Source organism: Anser anser, assembly GCF_964211835.1.
Source record: "Anser anser genome assembly, chromosome: 3".
NCBI classification, from domain to species: Eukaryota; Metazoa; Chordata; class Aves; order Anseriformes; family Anatidae; genus Anser; species Anser anser.
Window position 1 is genome coordinate 61249694 of NC_139722.1, and position 22696 is coordinate 61272389.

The 22696-nt window shown below is 41.8% G+C and overlaps 1 long non-coding RNA gene across 2 annotated transcripts; it reads right to left on the reverse strand.

Annotated features, from left to right (window-relative positions):
- Positions 1-777: 777 nt before the first annotated feature.
- Positions 778-22222, reverse strand: LOC310896719. Of its 2 annotated transcripts, none has more exons than XR_014581774.1 (4): positions 21857-22222; positions 4773-5016; positions 3454-3525; positions 778-2904 (listed from the first exon to the last, which is right to left on the reverse strand). It is a non-coding gene; the product is annotated as an uncharacterized lncRNA (long non-coding RNA). The 2 variants fall into 2 exon arrangements; XR_014581775.1 differs by lacking the exon at positions 21857-22222 and adding an exon at positions 16848-18888.
- Between the last annotated feature and the right edge of the window lie 474 nt (positions 22223-22696).

Consider the following 22696-nt stretch of genomic DNA (forward strand, 5'->3'; position numbering starts at 1 on the left):
TCCTACATGCAGCTTGAGCACTCTGAAGAAACTACAAGTGGTTCATCTCTCATTGCAGAAGAAGGAAACCGCTTTTTGGTGTATATCACTGTACATGTAGATGCCTAAGGTTTCCTGTGCTACGAGTGTGCAAGAGATGTTAAATGCACACTCCAGAATGCTTACACAAACACAGTAGTCAGCACTGAGATGTTCTTCCATCTATGTGCTGTGAAGCCAGCATATGTCTAGTCATCACGTATTAAACAAATTTCATCTTTGTTGATTGCATGAAAGTTATTTGGTAGGTGAAAGCCTAAAGCCACTAAAAGACCAATACAAAACTCCTTTATAACTTCATAAAAATGGAATTTCTTTGCTGCTTTGGAATTCAATATACAAGTCACCAGACAATGAACTAATGATTTGTTATCGCTGGAAAGTATGAAACCATCAGATGAGACTAGCGACATATGAAATCATTATACACCAGCTACTTGGGTGATGAATTTGTGTGTCCAACAAGTAAAAATGACAAATACCTTCTTTATATATACAGTATTTGCTTAGTCAAATTTGGCCTAGAAGTACATTCTCATAAAACCTGTGGTACCAGCTTTTCATAGTCTTTCAGGTGAGAAAAAATGGGTTTCTACTGGAATAGGAAAAAGGTTGAACAAAAAGCCCCTCTCAAGTTCCAGCATCAGAACATCACATGAGAATCTCAGCATAAAAGTTTTTGTTTAAAAAAATAAAATAAAATAAAAAGTAATAATTGGTATGGTGAAGTAGCCTATATTTGTTTTCTTTTTTCTTTTTTTTGTTTCTTACAAGTGATAGTGTTATTTAAATGCATGAAGAAATTTTATTTCTCAGTTATTTTTTTTTCAGCTTTTCAGTGTTCTTTTCCAAATCAGAAGTAAGAACAAACAATAACCAGCAACAACCATTAGTTCTTATAAAAGGTTTGCAGTGGAGTTGTGTTTAACTCTCCATGGCAGGTATGGCTCAATTAATATACCGGACTTTCAGAGAGGAGATGGAGGTAAAAGGATGGAAGTTTTTCAGAACAAGACAAAGTTCTGATTTTAACTAGGATTCTGTGTCTTAACGTAGCAGAAGTTAATTATAAAAATGAAAAATCCACAAAAAATGCACAAGAAAATCAAAGATTTATCTCAAAAACCTTCATAATCTTAAAATTCTAAAGCAAAATTTCAGAGTACAAATACTCTCTTCCTATGCAAAATTTGTTATATATATCTTTGAATGAAACTATGTTTTGCAAGACTGCCTTGTAGAAAGAACTTACTCTGATAATCATAATATACTGTGTGAACTATACAGAGGAGAAAATAAGCAAGGCAGAGTTGTAGTCATGTCAGACTGTCTCAGATGGGCCTGAGTAGATTAAACTGAAGGTTGGTCATTTTGACATTGAGTGCATTTTAATTCAACAGCGTATTCATCAGAAACTGCCTTCCATTCTGCCTCTCCTGAATAACCAAGACTGAGCACAATGTCATGTTTGCAAGTATTTTGTGAAAATGAAGTATAGGATATAATGCCTTTTGCTGATTAGCAGTTTTCAGTCAGTACAGAACTTGAATGTTCATTAGGCATTTGAATAGTCAGCTTGCAGAATACAAACACAGTGGGATCGCAGTCACAAAGTATTAACGTAATAGATATATAACTCCATGTAGCTCAGTATATCAGTAAAAGAGGAAGCAAAAGCTAAAAATGATTTTTCTTTTTAGATGCCTATGGAGATAGTGAACAAAGGTATAGGTGGCAGCTAGCTCCCAGAACTGATTTCAATAGAAGCAGCAGTGTTTACATCCACAGTAGATGCAGAGTATATTCCAGTGTAAGCACTAACAAGAGAGATGCCAACCCAAAATCCTGTATACAAGCACACATAATATCAGAGCAGATGAAGTCCCACGGCCAATCAGAACTGCAGATTTTATGGGAAACATGGACTTGGCACACAACAGCAAGTCTAGAGTTTAGCTGTGAGGGTGTATCCAGATCCAGGGTTTTGGTTCAAAAGTCATCTCTACTTTACAAGAGTGATACCATGCATATGCTTTAAATGAAAGTGGTATTTAGTATCTCTGAAGAGGAGCTGAAGTGACATGAGCCAAATCCCAGCAAAAGCAGCATTTTTGAGATATAATTGAAGCCAAGGGTCTCTGTCATGTATTAGATTATAGTTTATTAGGGCCTACATAATTTAAGAAAATGTAAATTAAAATTAAAAGCTTGTAAAATTATGTACATCTTTACTATTTCTCAATAAATACACTTGGAAATGTCATTTTCTGCACTATATTATGTTGCAAGATGTTTGGTTTGTGGTTGAAATCGTCAGTACAGGATGCCTCTTATGGGAACTGAGTGTTACTTTGAACTCTTCTTAAGTATGTCCATGATATCTCAGTGATCCATGTCAGGAACAACCCCGTGACCTTGTGGTCTGGTAAAGACTGGCTTCTCTGTGTACTGTTTGCAAGGTGCAGCCTTTGTGGGGAACTGAAGTTTCCTTACCAAAGCCAGTAGATGTTTTGTTCCAGATTGCAGCCTGAGAGACAATGCATTTTTTTGTGATGGCCAAAATACAGAACCAATTTGAAAGCCTAGACACATAACACATTAATTTAAATTCACTTACCAATTCACTTACTAGTGCTATGCTAATATCCTTCTTATGGACAATTACTTCCAAAGCACGGACTGTTTGGGAGACAGATTGAGCTACTGAGGAGCAAGTGGCCGTTCCAGTCAAAGCTGAGCCTCGTGAAACTTTGTATGTGTCTTTGAGAGTGGTGCTTCATGTCAGGAGCTGGCCTTGGTTTGCAGGATGCAGTGCCTCTGCAGTCTGCTTGCACAGGCTTTAAGGCAGTCACTTCAAAAGCAGGGCTGCAAGATTATCAGCACACATAGATGTGACATTACAGTCTTGGAAACAACATCGGAAGTGGCAGATCCTCAGTAACCACAGTGCTTCAACCACAAGAGGCAGATCATAAACAGATTTTTCCCAGGAGTTAGATTAAAGCATTTCTGTTACACAGACAACTGTTTTCTGTGTAAAGATTCCCAAGTGATAACAAAGACACTGTTTTCTCTGATAAACTGTTCCTTTGTTTAATTTTAATGTCTATGCTCTCCCAGTGTCCATCAGTAGACAGGGTAAAATTTATGTGTTATTTGCAACATAGTATAGATGACTGTGGCTATCTGGATATTGCACAATACTGAAAATGCTTATTGACAAATAAAAACCTTATAAAATTGTGCATATTTTCAAGTGAATTAAAAATATGTAATAAATTTCTTCATGTTTACTGGGTACAGTGGAATGTAATATGCAACATATGTGTGGTACATTTGCCTTCAACTCCAATTTGAGGAACCAGAAGGAAGATACATCAAAAATAGAGTGGACAAAACACAAATAAGACTCACCTACTGAGCAGACTGATACACTGTTAACAGTAGATTTAACATTTCATCTCTCAGATGGGTTTAGATGTGACTCTAGAGAAGAGAAATAAATATTCAGTACCACTTCAGGAGACTGAGCTAAAAGGTAGGCTGAAAATGTTTTTTTTCTCTACCACTAAAAATTGTGGGAGATATCAGAACTTTTCCCTTTTAAACATCGGGATAAAAAAATGAGATATCTGGGGCTTCAACATTAACAGCTTTTGTCTGGATTATAGCACAGCATTAGCCTCATTTCTCGTTGTTCTGAAACTCGGTGTTCTCCATGACTGTCAATAGGTCCGGCACATGATAGTTTGCAGCACTGAACTTAAGTAAAAATATTATACTGAAAATAAGCATGGATGGAGAAATAACTTTTGTTCATTTGGGTGCAGAAATATTCCTTGCAGTGAATAATGCAATAGGTATCCATTACCTATAGTGAATCTCCAAGGAAAACCAAGCAGAAATTCAGATTGGAATTATTTGCTACGTGTCCTTTCCATTGTATGCTGATGCATATTATCACTAGGGCATGCACATTTATGGATGACTTGTTTGATCGTTTTTCTCTTTTCCAAACAAATAATGGATTCTGAAACATTTTGCAAATGTTTATAAATTTGAGGGAATTGTTTCAGTTGCCAAAAGCCCAGTCAGTAGGAGAAATGCTGACAAAGTCAAAACATCTCAATAGTTTATTTTTGCCTGTTATTTTCTCTACAAGGTTCAACGCTTGATATTCCAAAGATTGAGGCTTTGACTTGAAACCACCAATGAAAATGAAGGGGGATTTTTTATTTGGTTGGGAAGAACAGGGAGAAAGCATGAGCAAGTTTCACAATTTTATTATTATTATTAATTATGTTGGATAAGCAAAGAAAATCCTTTGTCACACAAAGCACCATTTCTCAAACTTCACAGATGAATTAGTCATCAAACATCCATCTAAATTAGAAATTCACATATGCACTTCAATAAACATAAAGCAAGAGAGCAGAGGAGCATGAAGGATATGGATTTTAAATGAACTAGATCATACCAAGGAGTCAGGTTGAGAATAGATGTTAATTAGTCTTGCTTTTTCTGCTGTGTTCTCAGTGTCTGGGAAAATGAAGTACAGCAGAGGAGCAGCAAAAGGAAAGTGATTCATGTTTTCTAGGCTACTATACAACCTCCCGTGCACCAGGAAGCACATACTTTTTCTATTATATATATTAAAAATAAAAAATAAAAAGGAAATATTTGGAAAATATTAGAAATTTTTGACTCATTGAAACCAAAATGTGTGTACATACCAACACTGATGAATGGAACATTCACCTGTGTAGAGAAAGAATGAATCAGGAGCACATCGGATCAGACATAAAAAAAGTATAAGCCATTGCAAGAGCCTGGTGACTGTGGATTTCAGATGGGATATCAAGCCTCTGTTGTTTTTCCATATCCTAATATACTTAAATCTTATCTGGGTTCGTATCTTCTTGATTTCCAATCTTCTGACTCATAAAGGTTTGGTCCCAATAGTGAACAGGAATGTTTCTGAAAACAGAAAATAATAATAATAAATTAAAAAAAAAAAAAAAGTGAAGAAAAAGGAAGAGAAGAAGAATTGGAATAAATAAATAAATAAATAAACACATAAACAAATAAACAAATAATTCTCTTTTCCCAGCTCTAAAGCCAGAATGCCCATTGTGAAGGCTTATGGAAATAGAAAACTTCCTGGACAGTATTTAACAACTGAGAAGCTATGGCGAGCTGGTTGGTTGCCTGCAGGGTGGGAACAGGCTGATAAGGCATGGGAAAATAACCAGCAAGAGCATTCTGTCTGTGCAGTGTGGGGATCTCTCCTGTTTCACAGGACAAATTTACTTGTGTTCTTTGTGCTCTGTATCCCCACCCCACACAGCAGCACTGCTCCTCCAACTGTCCACCAACTCTAGTCCGTGGGTTTGATTGATCCCTTTGCTGCCTTGTTTCTCTGTTTTCACACTTCTCTGTTACCACATTGCTCACACCATAGCTGCTCTTTGCTGTGGGTGAGTGTATTAGGATCCCAAATAGTCTTGAAAGTGTAGCAGCTCCTTACAGCTTTTGCAGGGAAAAGAAAGAGGCTCCCAGTGGTCTTACGCCACATGGGCTACCAAGTTGAGCCCCTGCAGCTATGATTCCAGGCCTGTTTGGGATACTGGCGTTATAGGAGAGAGGAGCGTGCACAGGACCAGCAGTAGGCAGCATCTTAGCCAGATGTGCCACTCTCCCTTTGGTGGGCACGGCTGCCAACATTTCTCTCTGCCACTCTGCTTACATCCAGCACAATTGTGAGCACGTCTGTCTTTTGCAAGAGCAGACAGGCAGGAGATGCCATATACTTTTGCCGAGCCCCAGGAAGCAAGGTGAGCAGAGTTGCCTTTCCAGGGTGGGAACAGAAGTACAGAAGTGACCTTATGGGGTTTGTGGAAGAAGCACATGGAATAGATGTGTCTCCTTGTCAGTGGAGCTGAGGGCTGGTGTGTGTAGAACAGCTAGTTGGGTTAATATGAAGACAGCACGTTTAGTATTGTGGGCCTCCCAGGCCGCCAAGCAACATAGAGCAACTCTTCCTTCTTCCTCCTCCTTGTCTAACCTTGGTGTTCCCTCTGCTGTTTCTCTCTCTTATCTGATCCCTCCTGTTCTGTCTGTGCCATATTTCCTGCCCCATGCTGTCCCGAGGTGTCCACCCGTGTCTGCGGGGCCCAGCCCTTGCCTCACAGAGGCCCTGCAGCCCCCTGCCAGCACCTGGGCACCCGCACCCAAAACAGGAGGGCAGGGGAGGGATATCTGCCCTGGTAGCTGAGCTGTTTGCTTTCTGCAACCCAAGGAGGGTCACCACAATTCACAACCACATGACATCTGCTGCACACAGACATTTAAATAAATTAATTCTCCAGGAAATAGTTAGCTGTTATGGTGAAACCTTAGTAACAATCAGGTGCAGTTGATTTAATCCCTTGCTATTGCAACACACTAATGGGCTATAAAGATTATTTTCATTCATATATATATATATATATATTTCTCCTGGAATAAACAGTTTATCCAGTGGGAATAGGCAGTAGTGAATGGGGGCTGAAACTGATATCTTCTGAGAATTTTTTTAGCAACAAACGAATATTCTCTTTCACTCATGCTGATTGCTGTCCTGTTGGTGACAGACGTGTGTGTATTGCCCCGTGAAACTTGCTTCAGCATGAAAGCTGTTGCTTCTGGTGGCAAAATCACTCCTCTTCCTGTGTGGCCTTCTCTGTGCCTTCTCCTGCCATCTCCATGCAGTCCTGGTCTGTCCCCCTCGGGCTGTGCTTTGTGTACAGAACTGGACATACTGGTCCAGCTGCAAGCTTAGTCCTTCCACACACAGCTCATTCCTCCTGGCAAGAGCTGAGATAGCAACAATTAAATGCCTTTTCCTTCCTCATCTATCTACAGGGTTTAGTAGGTGTATCCTGCTAGTACGTGATCCCATCCCCATTATTCAGCAGCCCCATTGAGGGAAGGCAAGGTTCTTGCAGGTTGTCCCTGCTGCCTTCACCAGCATGTTGATGAGCAAGGTCACGTATCTCCTTGCTAGGGCAATTTGGTGTCTCCCTGCCCCATCAGCCCTCTTTGATGTTTTTTTCTCTGCCAGGTAGATTGTCAGCAAATACCGCTGCCACATGGTTGTGAAGCATCAGCGGGAGATCTCTGCCTTTATCTCATCAGCATGCCCCCATTAGCTGTCTATAATGCTGTCTTTACAAGAGTGCATCAGCTCCAAATGCTATCTTTCTCACACATAAAACTTTTAATGTTGTTTGGTGTTATGGGACAAGCCATGACTGGCACATGTGTTACACTTCTTCAGTCTACGCAAAGGAGTATTTACCAGAAAATCTTAATGACATCTGTGCCTTGCAGTCACTCATGCTTAAAGAAATACAAGCTAAAAAAAGGGGGGGAGACAGGGTGGAGGGGGAGGGGAGGGAAGGAATAGAGCCAAATGCAGGGGAGGGCTGCTCAGCTCAAACAGCACATGTACACTGATTTATGAAATGCAATCCTATTCTCAACAATTACCACAGGCCACTGACACTTGAGAGATGATGGAGGTAAGGTAATTACCAAAGCTTAACTTCTCCTGTTACTCACTGGGAACTAAAACAAGTTTTTTTTTATCACAAGCAAGTTTGTGCTCAAAATCAAGCTGCCTGGTTGCCAAACCGGAGTCCACGTAGCTGCCTGTCCCCCATGGCAGGCTGGGAGTGGGGAGAGACAACCTTGCCCGGGTCTCTTCTCGAGGTGGGCACCCATCCTGCTCACCCAACCTCTCAGCTTGCCACCACCCCAGTTCCTTTTTTCTTTACTGAGCTGCTTTTACATCTTCTTTAGACAAAGCTGGTTCTAGTGGGGTCCTAGCAGGGAAGAACCTATTCACAAGTCTTCAAGAAGTCAAGAACCTCTCAGCCCAAGTGGTATTCATAAAAATCCAAGCAGTTGCCAGTGTTTTTAATTTTTTTCCCTTTGCCTGAATGCTCAAAGTGAGTTTTCTTCTCTGGTCATACTGCAGTTCCTTAAAAGCAGTTTATTTGTAATGGAAAGGCTGACTCAACCTTCGCTCTAATCACCAGGAAAACAACCGTAAAATGAAACAACAAATCATTTCTCTGACAGTAATGAGGCACTTGCTTAGACATTTATCTATCCTTTTACAGGGCAGTAATTTTATGGTTGAAAAGTCTTGTTTTTAAACTTCATGTCCGGGAAGAAATTTCCAAACGCTGGCCAAAATCGCCTCATTTAGCAGATGGTAACATTGTACATAATTAATGCATTCATTTTCATTCTTAAAAACTAGTAAACGCAGCTTATTTGAATTTCCTCCTGAAAGATGAATTTATTAGCTACAAAACAGAGAACCTGAGCCAACTCTTTCAAGTAGATTGTATCCCATATTTCCCCCATATTCTGTTTTCCACCAGTATCACCTGGATGAGTCTTCCCTCTCTACAGGAGAATTCAAAGTGGGTTACAAGTTTTTCCTGTCCTTTTCAGTCTTCCATATGTTGCCATGACAAAGGTTTCTTTCCTTCACCTCAAAATAAAGCACAGAGAGGCTGCCACTTGCTTGCTGAAAATGCCTTTAAATTCATCAGCTTTCCCAGACCTAATAAAGTGACATGTTTACAATGTTAAAGGAAATCAGGTGTTTTAATGTTAAATGAAAAAAAAAAAAACATATTTATGTAGTGTTATAATAATACCGTTTGCCTGGCCTTTCTCAGTCTATTCATCACACAGCAATCTCCCCACGAGATGCTGTGGAGTCTGTGTGCTGGAATGCCATGCAATAATAAGCCTGAATTCAACATAAATAATATATCGCGGTGGCTGCCCCCCTTGCTGCTGGCAGCCAAAGCAGTGGGGCACAGGTAGGGAAAGAGATCACCCCCAGGCATGTGGCAGCATGGAGCTAAGGAAACGCTTGGGATCCTTCCTTTGAAGGACAGTAATCTGTCCCATCCTGGGCAGCCAGTCCCTCAAGATGCTGTCAAGGATCCACCTCAAGTTATAGCTGTGTGGGAGCCCCAGTCTTTCCCTTCCTCTTCACCACGAGTCTTCCTCATCCTCTCTGCCTTCCCTCCTCAAACCCTCACCCCCATTTTGCACACTAAAACTTGGTCTCTGCCCCCTCATTAATTTCTGTGTAGAACGCCCCTGGCATCTCCTGTGTACGTCAGGTGTAAGCAGGGAAGATGCTGCATTGTGGATCCTGGAGCAGCACAGAGAAACACGTCTGTGCTGCTGGCACCAGGCTGCATGGGGAGGAAAGAGAAAGCTGCTGCCATGGTGTTTTCTTGGATGTAACGCAGGCATCTACAAGCAGAGGCATTCACAACACAGGCAGAGGCAGCGATGCCCCGGCATCTATGGGGTTTTGTTATAATCTAATCTAGCCTGTAAATCCAGTGCACATCCCTTTGTGAAAAGTGAGGAGGATTCAGTCATTTCCATTGAAGTGGATAAAAGCAGAGACCCTTTTGTAAGCTACAGCTGAGAATAGTGGAAGCCACGTGGGAAGTTGTCCTGTGTAATTTGTTGGAGGTTTGTACACTGATTTCTGCAGAGTTTGGGTTTTATTGAGGGTCTCTAAACACTCTGAATGGTGATGCATATCCCAGGCTATGGTTTACATGTGGTTTCCCAAGACGGCTCCTACCTCACTGCAGCTGTGCTGAACACCCCCCATTCTGAATGGCAAGAGAAGTATTTTATTTACCTCTTACACGTCACTTGTTCCCACACTCTGAAATACACCATCACCCATCACTCACATCATGTTCATAGAGGCCTGCTTAGAGGTGTTAACAACATGGACCTTCTCCTGGCTCATTTACTTACTGCTGGGTCCCAGCACGGTTATTCTCAAAAATCCTGTAGAAAAGAGCAGTCAGAGTAGGCAGCTAGCGTCTTCATGATTGGTATTTAACGATCAGAAGTTTTCCTTTCTTTTCTTTCCCTTTGTATTAAATTACCAGAAAATGGAAATCATCCAGTCTCCCAACAAACTGAAGCCCTTCATGGGATTCCCACTCTGAGTGATGTGGTGCTGAGCAAGCCCAGAAAGAGTGCTTTTAAGAGAGCCACAGCTTGCTTCTTTTCCTACTGCGTGGAAAGGTGCTGTTATTTTGTTCTAACACATAGGTCGCTGAAGCATTAAGTGATTTATGCACAACATGGCAGGACATGAATCACACATCCCAGGCTAACCTCATCTCCCTGCCTGTACCTGCTGTTAAATCAAATGCCTGTTCTTCTCTGGCCAAGCCCCCACACAGCTTCTTACTTCCTCATTGAACTTTTCTATTCTGCTCCGTGGGAAGAAGGTGGTGTGCATGTATAATGAAAGCAGGCTGTTTTTAAGGAGTTGCTGAAAAAGGCTTTGCTGGTTTTCCATCTGGCAATTCAGCCATTTTCATAGATGTCGGTAGAATATGTATCTTTAATTGGCAGCCATCTCTTTTCCCTTCTGCTGAACAGCCATCAGACTCTACTCTGTGGTTTTATGTTAGAGCAGAAAACATCCAGAGAACATGTGGTTCCTTACTTCCCTCAGCTCGCTGTCATTGCTGCAGGCAATGACAACCTCCCATGAAGGCAATTCAACCTCCCATGTACCTCCACTGGTAGTCCACAGCTGAGCTCTTGCACCTATAGATGCCAGTTCCTGCATGCAGGCATGCAAAGCCACAGACACTTGGCACTCACACTGACAGCCAGGGTTAATGAAGCTTATCTCTGCTGCAAAGACTCTGCAATAGTGACAGCTGCAGTGACACAACAGCAGTGATTTCTGTGGTGATGCAATAACACTACAGAATAAAACATCTGGCTATAGAAAGCATCCATTGGACCTTGTAACAACAGCTTCTTTTAAATGTTTTTAAGAGGATGAGGGGTGTAAAGAAGTGGTTAACATTGCTAAAGTATATTTCTGAACTAAAAGAGGGTGAACCTCTTTATCTCTAGTAACCCTTGATTTCAACAGAGAGATGTATCACAAGGAAAATTTTGTCATGATAAATCATCCCATTATACTCCTAGCCTTGTAACTAGAATCCTTTTTTTTTTTCCTTTAAATTTTCTTTCTTAACTGTCACAGTAGTAAATTCACAATCAGTCTCCACGACACATTTTTATCTAGAGAGGAAACAATTTCATAGCCTTTATCTTCATGGATTTCAGGAAAGTGTAATGAGGAGAAGAAGCCAGAACATTTTTCTCACTTTTGGGATTTGTTAGAACAGTCAGAAACAAAACAATCGTGTTGATATTTGCTTCGTTAAAAACAACAGACCGAATAATAGAGCATGTAGACTCTGGAATCTGATGCTAGCTGACAGCTTCTTTCCTATTTCTCCATCGTTGTACTTAGTCCAGAGTTCCTCAAAAGTTTTCAGTGTGTACATTACTTCCCAAATGCAGAGCCTTTCTCCTGGTCCAGCTTGCCTTTCCATGGCTGATCACATGTCCCCATTCACAGCAGATCTGTGCTATGTAGCATTAATGCCTGGTTTGGAAAAGTCATGTTCAGTTATGTATTTTTGGCTTCTTCAGGGTACTAAGGCTGACCAAATAAAAGAAGACTGCCTTTTTTTTTTTTTTTTTCCTACAGATTTGAGCAGGCGGTCAGAGAACCATCAGCAGTCCCAAACCTGTGGCAATGGCCACTCTCCTCTGTTGACCATTCAGCAGGAGCTCACTTACCTACTTGCAGTCATTTCTTCAGATAAACAGATCTCCCCTGAAAAACTTTCTGTTTTTGTTTCTTAAAAACCCTGAGCTCATTATATCATTTGTCCATTGAGAAAGCCATCTCCAACGTGGGACAAAGCCTAGTAAGAAGAAAATTGAAAGGTTCAGTGAATAAAACCCAGGTCCATATGTTCTGAGACCTGTACTCCCTCACTAGCTCTCTGTGGTCAGCTCCAGCTGTTGTTCAAAGGAGGAAGCCTCCTGCTTTGAGGCTTTGTGGATGCTTTCACAAGTGTGAGTCGTTTCAGTCTTTCTTCCAAAGTTTTTCAGGAGAACTTAGGTAGATGCCATGTGTTTTATGAAAAGACATACTAGGCCAACTGCCCATCAAGTACAGTCTTCTGTCTCTGACAGGGACCATCACCAGATAGTTCCAGAAAAAAAAAAAGAAAAAAAAAAAAAGAAAAAAAGCTCTCAGGAAAGATGTAGAGACTGTACCCCATCTTGAAAAGGTTTCTTCCAGCAGTCTTTCAGCAGCTACTGGTTTAATAAAGCAGGCTGGCCACCAGTATAATTAACTACCTGCACTTACAGAATTGATGATATTTTTATTTGCCTTGTAAAAATCTAGTCTTTTCTGAAATCAGTCATGCTCTTTCCCTCAAAACTTTACTTGGCAGTCAAAATTACAGGTCAGCTATAACTGTTTTGAAAATGTATCTCTCTGTTATGAATGTGTTTTCTCAATCTTATTGGTATTGCCTGTACAAAATTATAGGGAAAAGAGAAATACGGAATATAGGGAAAGTAAAATAACAATTATTGTCTAGTTCTGTCAAATGGACATGGCATGTCATAAAAGTTTAGTAGTACTTGACACTAATACTGCAATTTTATCTGGTATCTTCTTACTCATACCTTTCAAGAAGTTAATTAGTGCATAGCTTTGCATTCAGCAAAGATGCCTGGAATAGATGAAACAACATTTAGATATTTCTCTTTTTCACCCGTTACTGATGGAATATCTCTGTTCATGCAGTATTGTTATAATTTACTTTGATTCTAGTCTCTGACACAGTCTCCAGTTTGTTTTCTACATTTGTGCATTCAAAAATTATCTTTTTCCTACTTAAATTCTAATCAAGCACTTGAGCTATTTCAGGATTATTGTTTTCCTTTTAAAACAGTTCTAACCATTTCTCTCATTTCGTGTTTGTGTTAGGTGCTTCCAGTCAATAGAGGACGCTGGATCCAGTGATTTTGACAGAATTTCAGCTGACTATGGCCCTTACAGCTGATGTATGAGGCACACCAAGGGATAACCTTTTCACAATGGTTGAGCAAGTTTGGAGGTGGAGGGATTAAAAATCCATTGTGCCTTGGTATTATCCCTCCTTTGGGACTAGTCGAACATCTCCCTAGGATGTGGCAAAAATGTCTTGGAGGTCATTTGAAGAGAAGATTACACTGCATGGCCCCATGGGCCACTTACTGAGAGGTAGTGAGGGTCTGAGAGTGTTACTCAAGAAAACCTCCTGGAATTGCTGTCTCCAAAGCTGATGATCCTCCAATAAACTCAGATCGCACGTGTAACATTACAGAAGTGTCAGCTCCGTAGCATACTATCTGCAGTTAAGTTTTCTGGGAGTTGTATAAGCAGTCTTGTGATTTGCTTGAGAGATGAGGGGAGACATGTGCACTGTAACATTTGGCCTCAGCCGGAAGACGATGACTTCAGTGGTGGCAGACAATCCAATAAGTACATTTGTTGTTACAGTACGCCTCTCAGCCAGGCAAACGCTTCTGCTGTAAGCCAAATTTATGTCTCAGACAAATCACATAATTTATCAGCAAAGCAGACTAGACCTATTGTTGCCTATAGAAGTAAAAGAAAGAGCCTTCAGAGATGACAGGAGTGTGGTCCACAGAGTTTGTGCTGCAGTGTGTGGGGCTTTTCCAGCTCTCAACGTGTTAGAACAGGCGGAGATAAATGGTTAGATTGGGATCTCTGTAACTTTATCACCCGATGCTTAACAAGACAACACGCTGGCCATAGAGATGTTCCCAGGAGACATTCCATAAGACCTCTGGAGCCACGACTGGATTTTCAAAGAAGCCAGAAAAAAATACAGTATTTTCACTGAATGAGTTTCCTTTCTATTGACGTTATAGCATACTGAGACACAGTGATTTGGATATCTGCACTTTCCTTCACTTAAAAAAAGAAACAGCATTCCCATACCCTTCTTTGTAGAGAGGCTTAATAGTAAAACAAGTTGCCAGCAACCTTAAGCAAGCTGTGGTCCTTCTCTTATATGCCTGTTTCAGTGTCACAAATATTCTGTATTGGTTTATTCTAGAAGAAGCAAGTGAAACAGAGCTGGTGGGCCAATCTCATAGGTATCTGATACCCTTAAATTCCTTGGACGTCAGCCATTTAAATAGTAGGCTTAGTCATAGCATTATTCACAGTAGTTGTCGGTCTCTAAAAGACTTTGCCAGTGCTATTACATCTTTCAACATACTTCAGTTCAATTGATGGAGAGCATCTGCTGTGCTGAGGAGAGATGTGAGGCTAGATATATTAATTTCTTTCCTGAAAAATAGGGTACTACTGAATGCCTCTCATCTCTAAAGAGAGGAGACTAGCTATAGTCTATCTGTGTTATTTATTCTAACTACAGTGACTTCTGTAAGTCTTTCCTGCTACACAGCATCTCAGTAAAACTGGTGGAAAGAACATCAAACTGATATGGACTGCAGTGTTGCAATATCAAATTGTCCAGTTTATTCTAGGAGCTGACTTAAACTTACTGCTAATAGCAGAAATCTAAATGTTCAGAAACATGGGATACAATTTGTGTACTTAGTACCTAACAAATTTTTCTACAATTCAGTCCATGGAAGACATCCATGGAAGTTTGGGATGATATCCCTTGATCCTTTTGGCTACACTCCCATTCACCTCCTCACACAAAGAGCAGGCAGGTTACAGCTTTTCATTTTGGAAGTAGAACTGATTTTAATAATATGATGTTTTGGCAAAAGACTTTGTGAAATACTTGGTATCTCAATAACACCTCTGAGATAAAATAAAATAATAATAAAATAAAAAAGCCTGGAAGCAGTTACTAATGCACCCATTGACTTTCTGGGCTGACTAGAGTAATCTCAGATGGAGACATATTACTAATGTTGGTCAGAAAATCCTCTTTCTCAAATTTACGGAAGAATCCTGAAACATTTTGGAAGAGAAAAGGGATGGACATAAAAAGATAAGTGCAGAGATAAACTCTCTGCTTTTGAAAAATAATTCCAGGTAGAAGGCAAAACTTTGTAGAGACTTTTTTTTTTTTTCTATTTATTTAGAGGGGGAGAGAGAGAGAAACTAAACATTTTCGTTTAAGAATTGTTTTCTAGTTCTTTTACTGAAAAAAAATAATTATAATAATAATAATGAGAGACTGCCGTAAATGACTTGTATCTCCCAGTCCTGCAGCCAGTGTGACTTGGAGGGGAGACAAGGCTGGGGCAGATCATTTCACCGTGGAAGCCTCTGGGCAAGACCAGAACAGGGCTTCCTCCTCCTCCCCCTCCTCCATTGCGTTCTGGGCTGAGGACCCTCCTGCCATCACCCTGGGAGTCCCCAGGACCACGGGTGGGCAAAGGAGGAGATGTGTTGTGGAGCTGGCTGAGGGACAAGAAAAGCTAAGGGGAAAGAAGCTGGGAAGCATAGCCTCTCCTCAGTGACAAACTGGACTAGGTGCACAAAGAGCTCTGGGGGATGAAATTGGTCTGGGAGAAGCACAGAGCAGAGCTGGGACAGGTCAGGGCATGAGATCAGTGTAGCTGTTACTGCAGCAGCACTGGGGGAACAAACCGCTCCTGAGCCATCTGTGCTGCTGGGAGGCTGCTGGAAGGCAGTTGCCTTCTCCAGCCATGGTCTTGTGTTGAGATGAATGCCAGCCTCCCTTTCTGCCTCACATTGAAACTCCCTGGGAAAGCAGGTATTATTTCTCCTATTGGCCAGCCTCTGAAAGCAGAGATAAACCATTATAGGTCACAGGCTGTTGTGGTTTAGCCCCGTCAGGCAGCTCAGCACCACCCAGCTGCTCACTCGCTCTCCCCAGGTGGGAAAGGTAAAAGTGCAAGAACTCATGGGTTGAAATAAGGACAGTTCACCAGGTGAAGCAAAAGCTGGGTGTGCAAGCACAGCGAAGCAAGGAATGCACTTACTACTTCCCATTGGTGGGCAGGTGTCAGCCACCTCCAGGACAGCAGGGCTCGTCACACGTAACGGCTTCTTGGGAAGACAAACACCATCACCCCAACACCCCCCTTCCTCCTCCTTTCCCCCAGCTGTTACTGCTGAGCACGGCGCCACGCGGTGTGGGACATCCCTTTGGGCAGCCTGGGCCAGCTGTCCTGGCCGTGTCCCCTCCCAGCTCCTGGGGCACCCCCAGCCCATTTCCTGGCCGGGCAGCACCAGGAGCAGGAGAGGCCTCGGCTCTGTGCGAGCACTGCTCTGCAGCGACTGAAACATCCCTCTGGTATCACTGCTATTTTCATCACAAATCCAAACCACAGCATTGCGTGAGCCTCAAAAAGAAAAATTAGCTCCATCCCTGCCAAAATCATGACACAGGTGAACATTGATGTGATCATTCTTGCCTACCCTGTTGAAACCCATGGATACTTGCAGTACACTATCTGTCCATATTTCCCCTTTTCTCATGCAGAGAGATCCCAGGAGATATTGCTGTGATTGCTGAAACTGTGATTCTAACTACCTGAACTCTGAAAAAGGTTTGGATGTGAATTTGAAATTTCTGCATCTTAAACTTACCTCTGTTTGTACTCAGTATTTGCAACCTGTTGAATTTGGTCTGCCAGAAAACCCAGGCAGCTCTGCTTGTGTGCCCACCTGCCTTGGACCGGCTTCTCTTTCCCTCCGCCCCGTGCAGCAGTGCCCCTGCCTTCAGCTCACCGGCTGAAGGGGATTTCAAGAGCTCTCAGCTTTGGTCTGACCATTATAGGATTGCAGCCACTGCTGGTACCTTGGGGATACTGGTGTCACCCACACGGAGCTAAGGAGGGCTCACCTGAGCGCATTTTAAAGAGGCTATAGCATCATCTTCTTCTCCAAAGCTCCCCCAATATGTGGTGGAAATCAGCAGAAAGTCGCACACCTTTCCGTGAAGCTGTGGAAATCACTGCCATCAACCGGAGCTGCTGCTCCCACGCCGAGCAGCTCCGGGGGCCGGCAATTCCCAGCCGAAGCAGCAGGGGTCATCCCACCCTTGAGCTCCACCTGAAAGCCGCTTCTCGGCACTACAGGGACAGCAGCACCTCTCCCCTTCTCCCCTGCCTTCCGACTGCCCGCGATAAACCTGGACTGCAAATAAGGTTGTGTTTAGACAGGGAAGTGGTGGGAATCTTGTCTGAGTAAAGACAGGAGGATCTGTCCCGGTGGAAAGGCTTTTGAGTGGTTTACAGTATTTGCCTGTAATTGTACACATTCCATGAACAAATCACGTCCACTCATTTATTATCCACACTAAACAACGCCGTAGGTCTGGTACACAGGTGTGTCACTCACCCTGCTTCAGACTAGAGACATCCGCAGTGGAATGTAATTTTTCCACCCAGAGATTAGTCATGTTAATGCAACGTCAGAGGTGACCAGTATGGGGAGACGGGGAGAAAAAGGAATATGGGAGAAAAATAAGCTGAACAAAATGTTCACAGAAACTTGGAATAAAATCACCCAGAACAGGTGCTTGCTTTCTCCCATGACATGTGCAAAACTGTGGTGGGTTTTTGTCCTTAATAATAAATCTTATTTAAAATTTAAGTAATTCTCTACCCTGTGATAGTTTGATCAAAAGGACATGGAAATCAATGGGAGCTTTCCCTGGGCTTTGTATCATGTCATATGTGTCAACTGAATTTATTTGTCAAAGGAGTAGTAATGAGGAATAGACTGTTTAAGGCTAGAACACCTAGGGATTTGCTTCTGGTTAAAGCAGGTTACACATCTAACACATCTGCACTTTCTGTCAACTACCATGCTAAATGCAAAGTGTTTGAGGCCCAGAATCCGAGAGGAGCAGAGGTGCAAATTTAGAGGAAGGTAAAGGCTGCACACACACACACACGTGTTGTGTGCCACTTTTCTATGGTTGAGGATTTCACCTCATACATGAGTAGGTTGGATTGATGTGGCTTGGACAAAGGGCTGAGCCCTAAAGCCCAAACATACCCACTAGAAAGTTAAACCCTTCCTTCCTGACTATGCTTTACAAGGATGCCTTTACCTCTTCAAGTGCATCATTTTATTTCATGGCAAATAGCTAGAAAGAGAGATCCTCAGTTCCCAATGTGCATTAACACATGAGCTTTGCTCAGCCTTAACATTTATTTGCTGTAACAGGCTCTGATGCCTCAGTCCATGCCTGTTCAGCACTTATACAGATAATGTAGCCTGAAACCTTTAATGGATGCCTAAGATTACACCATATCGACATTCACTCCCTGGCTTGTCTGAAAGTTTTTCATCATCTTGGCCAAGAGTTTCCATTCTCTTTAGCCCCCAGAAACATCAGGCAACCCCTGTACAATTTATTGCAGTTTATAGGTTCTCCACATAGATGTCATTTCCAAAATATTCATTAAAAAAATTAGTCATTTACAATAAATGTTACATTTTTACAAGAAAACGCAGTGATTATTTATTAAACATCTGGATTTTTTCAGCACCACTTCATAATGGGGATGAGCCTGAACTGGAACACCTGATCTAAGCCCTATTCTGACTTTTGGAGAAATTCAGATCCAAGTTTTTGAGGGCTGGGACTGTCTTCATTTCAAGTCTTCTACCGCACTGAGCACATTGTTGGCACTTAACAAATAAACAATAGTAATCCAAATCTGGACCAGAAATTAATGGCTGGGGTGTATCTGTACTTTATAAAAAAATGTATACATCTTCCACTTTACCCATACTCCATCAAATCCAATGCCTTCTTTCTTCTGTAACCATGAAAGATTGGGATTCAACAGCCTCCAGCCCATCACTTGTGGGGCAGTGAGGAAAACCCACCATCCCATGTGGTAGCCCCAGTCATAAACCAGAGGTGTGAACACAAGAGCCATAGAGCAGTGATAACTCAAACTAAGGCAGCATCTGCCACAAAGCCCGCCTGGGCTAGGGTCTGCCTGGGGTGGGTCACACGTGGGTACACCTAGGAGGGAAGAAATTAGCTGCATGTCTCTGCTGCTTTACATGAACCGTGGACCTGGAGTTTAGGACGCCGCTTGGAAGTGTTCAGATTAGTAAACTAAAAAAAAACCAAAAAACTGGAAAGCATCTCACATTGTGCTCCCTCAGGAAAGGAAAATGCCCGTCTTTAACAGAGACAGGCCCAAATGCAGCAGTGCAGTAGCATTTATTGTAATGTGTATTGCTTTAGCCCAAAAGTCATAGTATATTTTCCTTAGCATCTGTTTTGGGATATTTTTGCTTCACAGTGGAAATGAAGAACCAGTGAAGACTTCTGGCAGTTTGCAGAGAACAGAAGGAGAGAACATAGATGGAAAAGCGCTCCAGCAGAGGTGGAGTAATGGCAACCGATATGCAAGGGGAAGTCATAGGAAACAATGCAATCTAACTTGTTCCAGCTGCCTGAGCAATCACAGGGACAGTGCCAGATGTAATATAGCTCTGGTTAGCATGAACAGAAATGTGGGATAGTCTCCAAAAACAAGGACAGGGAGAAGAGAAGAAGCAGCTTGTTTGTGAACAAAAGACTAAATTATTTGGTTGCTAAAATACACGCAAAGGAGGTATCCCTTCCCTTTGCCCCATGTGGAAATCACATTTAATCTGAGCAAAAGACAAAAGGAAAAAAAACTAGTTTGTGGTTGTGCTGAATTCATATGATAAACACTGGAGGCTCTGCTGAATGGTGAGGAGATCTTGGGGAGTGTTATTTTGGTTGTGCAGCAATTCATTCCAACATTTTAACAAACTACTGCTGCTCCGTTTGAGAAATTGAATTTTTTAAATGTGAATCAGCTGGGACGATTCACAACAGGACAGCAGCTCTGAGAATCCCTATTAGGTATACGGTATGTTGTTGGTCAGTTCCTCCCATGATTACACTGTAGGATGGAGGGCCTGAGCTACAATGGGACTAACTACCTATGGTACTCTGAACCCAACCTATATGGCCACAAAAGAGAACAAATAACCTTATTCTGAACTGTCTTTTACTGATATTTAACCTAGCCCCATCTCAGATCACTTTATGATTGATTAAGCCATGCTCCTGACTGTTGAGTTAAGTGTTCCCCCAGGCCATATATATGATGAAGGAAATGCAGAAGGATCACACAGATCAGATTGTTTTGTTCATCCCATTGCCTGCCCACAACTGTTCCCTGTTCCATGAGAGCATGGGGCAATGCACAAAGCAGTCAGGACAGGCAATATTTTAAGTGCTTCTCCAAAGGTGCTTTGCAAAAGAGCCCTCCTGTAAGGAAGGATCATTCTTCCTTGGCTTCCAGCACACATTAAGAAATACCTAGAAGATGTCTTTCCTTTTTTAACTTGCTTCTGCTGTCCCCATGGGAGGAGGATCCAGCTGTCCAATTTGCTTGAAGAAGCAAGCCAATCTGTATAATGCAGTTTGAAGGAAAAGATGCTGTGTGGGCTCCACTAAATTCTAAAGCAACTTGGCAATGTTTGATTATTGGTCATTATTGAAGTGAACAAGTAGCAGGAGATGGTAAGCGTTATTCCCATTCTGAAGAAATAAGTGAAGACATGGGGAATTCAGACTATTTACATACTCAGGGGTTTTGGTCCAGCTCTGTTCTTCCTCTGACACAGAAGTCACAGTTCTGAGGAGGGCAGCAGGCACTGCACTGATGTGGGCCAGCCATTCATTACCGTTCTCAGTTAGGAAAATGAGGCTTTGCAAAATGGTAAAAAAAAAAAACAAAAAACAAAAAACAAAACCTGAAAAGCATAGTTAATCCTTCAACCTAACAACAGAATGGGCTGCAACAGCAAAATCTCTACTTCTACTCCATTTGCAGTTTCTGAGCACTGCTGTGGTTGTCTTTCCTGCAAATATGATCAATTATCATACAGTTGTTAACATTTATATATGTTGCCTCATAATGCAGATGGGACTGTTCCTTCCCCCACAGCCACAGTCTACTTGAGGGATAAAAGCTGCTGCTTTCCTACAATCAGAATTCCATCAGTCTTACGAGTATCAGATCTGCGTTGAGCTCTTGTCACAGAAATGCTTTACATTTATCACCTGGCATGTGCCACCTTTGTGCCCTTTTTCCCAGGGACACCACTTCTGTGGAAATATTAATAAATGACAAATTGCATTTGTGTAATCTTATGAAATGTTTTGACTACTAAAGTTGTTCCATAGCAGTTCATTAAAGGACACATAAAGTATTTAAGTTTACATTTTATAAAAAGATCAGGAATGCTATGGCTGATAGCTTTCTTTCTATTGAGCATCTGTTTCCTATTTTTTTAACGGCTTACAGCAGTGGTTGGCCAGTTCTGTACTAATAGTTGATCTTAACTGGATCAAAACATTGTAATTTCTTACCAAAGGTTAGCGAGTGTCCTTCTAACACAGCTTCCTATGGCTGCAACCAGCAATGTCTGTGCATCAACATCTGGTTTCAAAATATTAAAAATGATAAACACTTCCAGATACAATCCATCTGGCCTCCCAAAATTCTACATCTGCATAATTTTGCTTTCCTTTTAAAAACCAAACACAGCCTTAGTTTGGCCCTGCTGTATTGCTGAAGAATCCTCCCTCCTTCTAAGTGTGGGGCAAAGCCCATGGTCAAGCTTTGTTGGAAGTGACTATCTTCATCTGGCCGACTGTTGTGTCTAACGTTGGCATTATTAGTAACTGATAAGCAGAAATTCTTCGCCTTGTTAGTGTATGTTATCTGATTGAATCAAAAGGGAGGCTGCAATGAAGAAATCATGGTGCACTGCGCAAGCACTGAAGTTTGCAGTGCTGACTGCTAGCGGAGCTTTGAAAGCTGTTTGCTCACCACCCACCTGCATCGTGTCAGTCACCTCAAAGACAGCATCAAGCCTGCAGGATTCCTGCCCAGTGAAGATGTAGTCACTGCGCATGATTCACTACTTCGCTCCAACATCTCAGGCTTTCTTGAGAGGCATATGCCTTGGCTGTAACACCCTGCAGACAGGTCTGCAACACTGCAAGGGGCAGAGCACTGGAAGGGGGACCACCCCTCTCCCTTTTGGCTGGAGATACTTCCTGTGAGATGCTGCTGCAGCTGTGACTAAACAACACCGGACTACTTCCTCTGGCCTCTCTCCCCTTCCTTTTCATTTTCCATGCCAATTTAAGGAGCTCTGTACTGTGGAGTCCCTGACTGCTTTACCCAGATGGGAAGATGATTTGTATTTCATATGCACTGAGCAATAACAAGACGTTCTTACACAGATAACTACATGCAGAGTATGAAATGTCACTGATATCATTCACTTTTAATTAATGTTGCTATGTAGTGTTCAACATTATATATATATAAAGGAATAGTGAAATTAATAATAATTTATGGTGGAATTAATAACAACTTAAGGAAATTAACGGAGGTGTGGGGGATAAGTATTCAAAGTTCAGTCAAAGTCAGAAGTTCATCTTATCGTTTTTGTGTCCCTCAGTGGTCTAATTTGCCACAGAAGAGTATTTTTCCCTTAGCTTTTAAAAAAACTGAAAAGGTTCCAGCAAGCTCTGAAAGCAGGACACTGAACAGGCCTTTCAACCCCAGCTGGAGTGCTCCAGCTTAAAGCTGAAGAGGTAATCAAGATGGGAATTAATGCTTCTTTCACTCTTCCAAGATTTTACTGGCTCCAATGAGAGCATCTTTA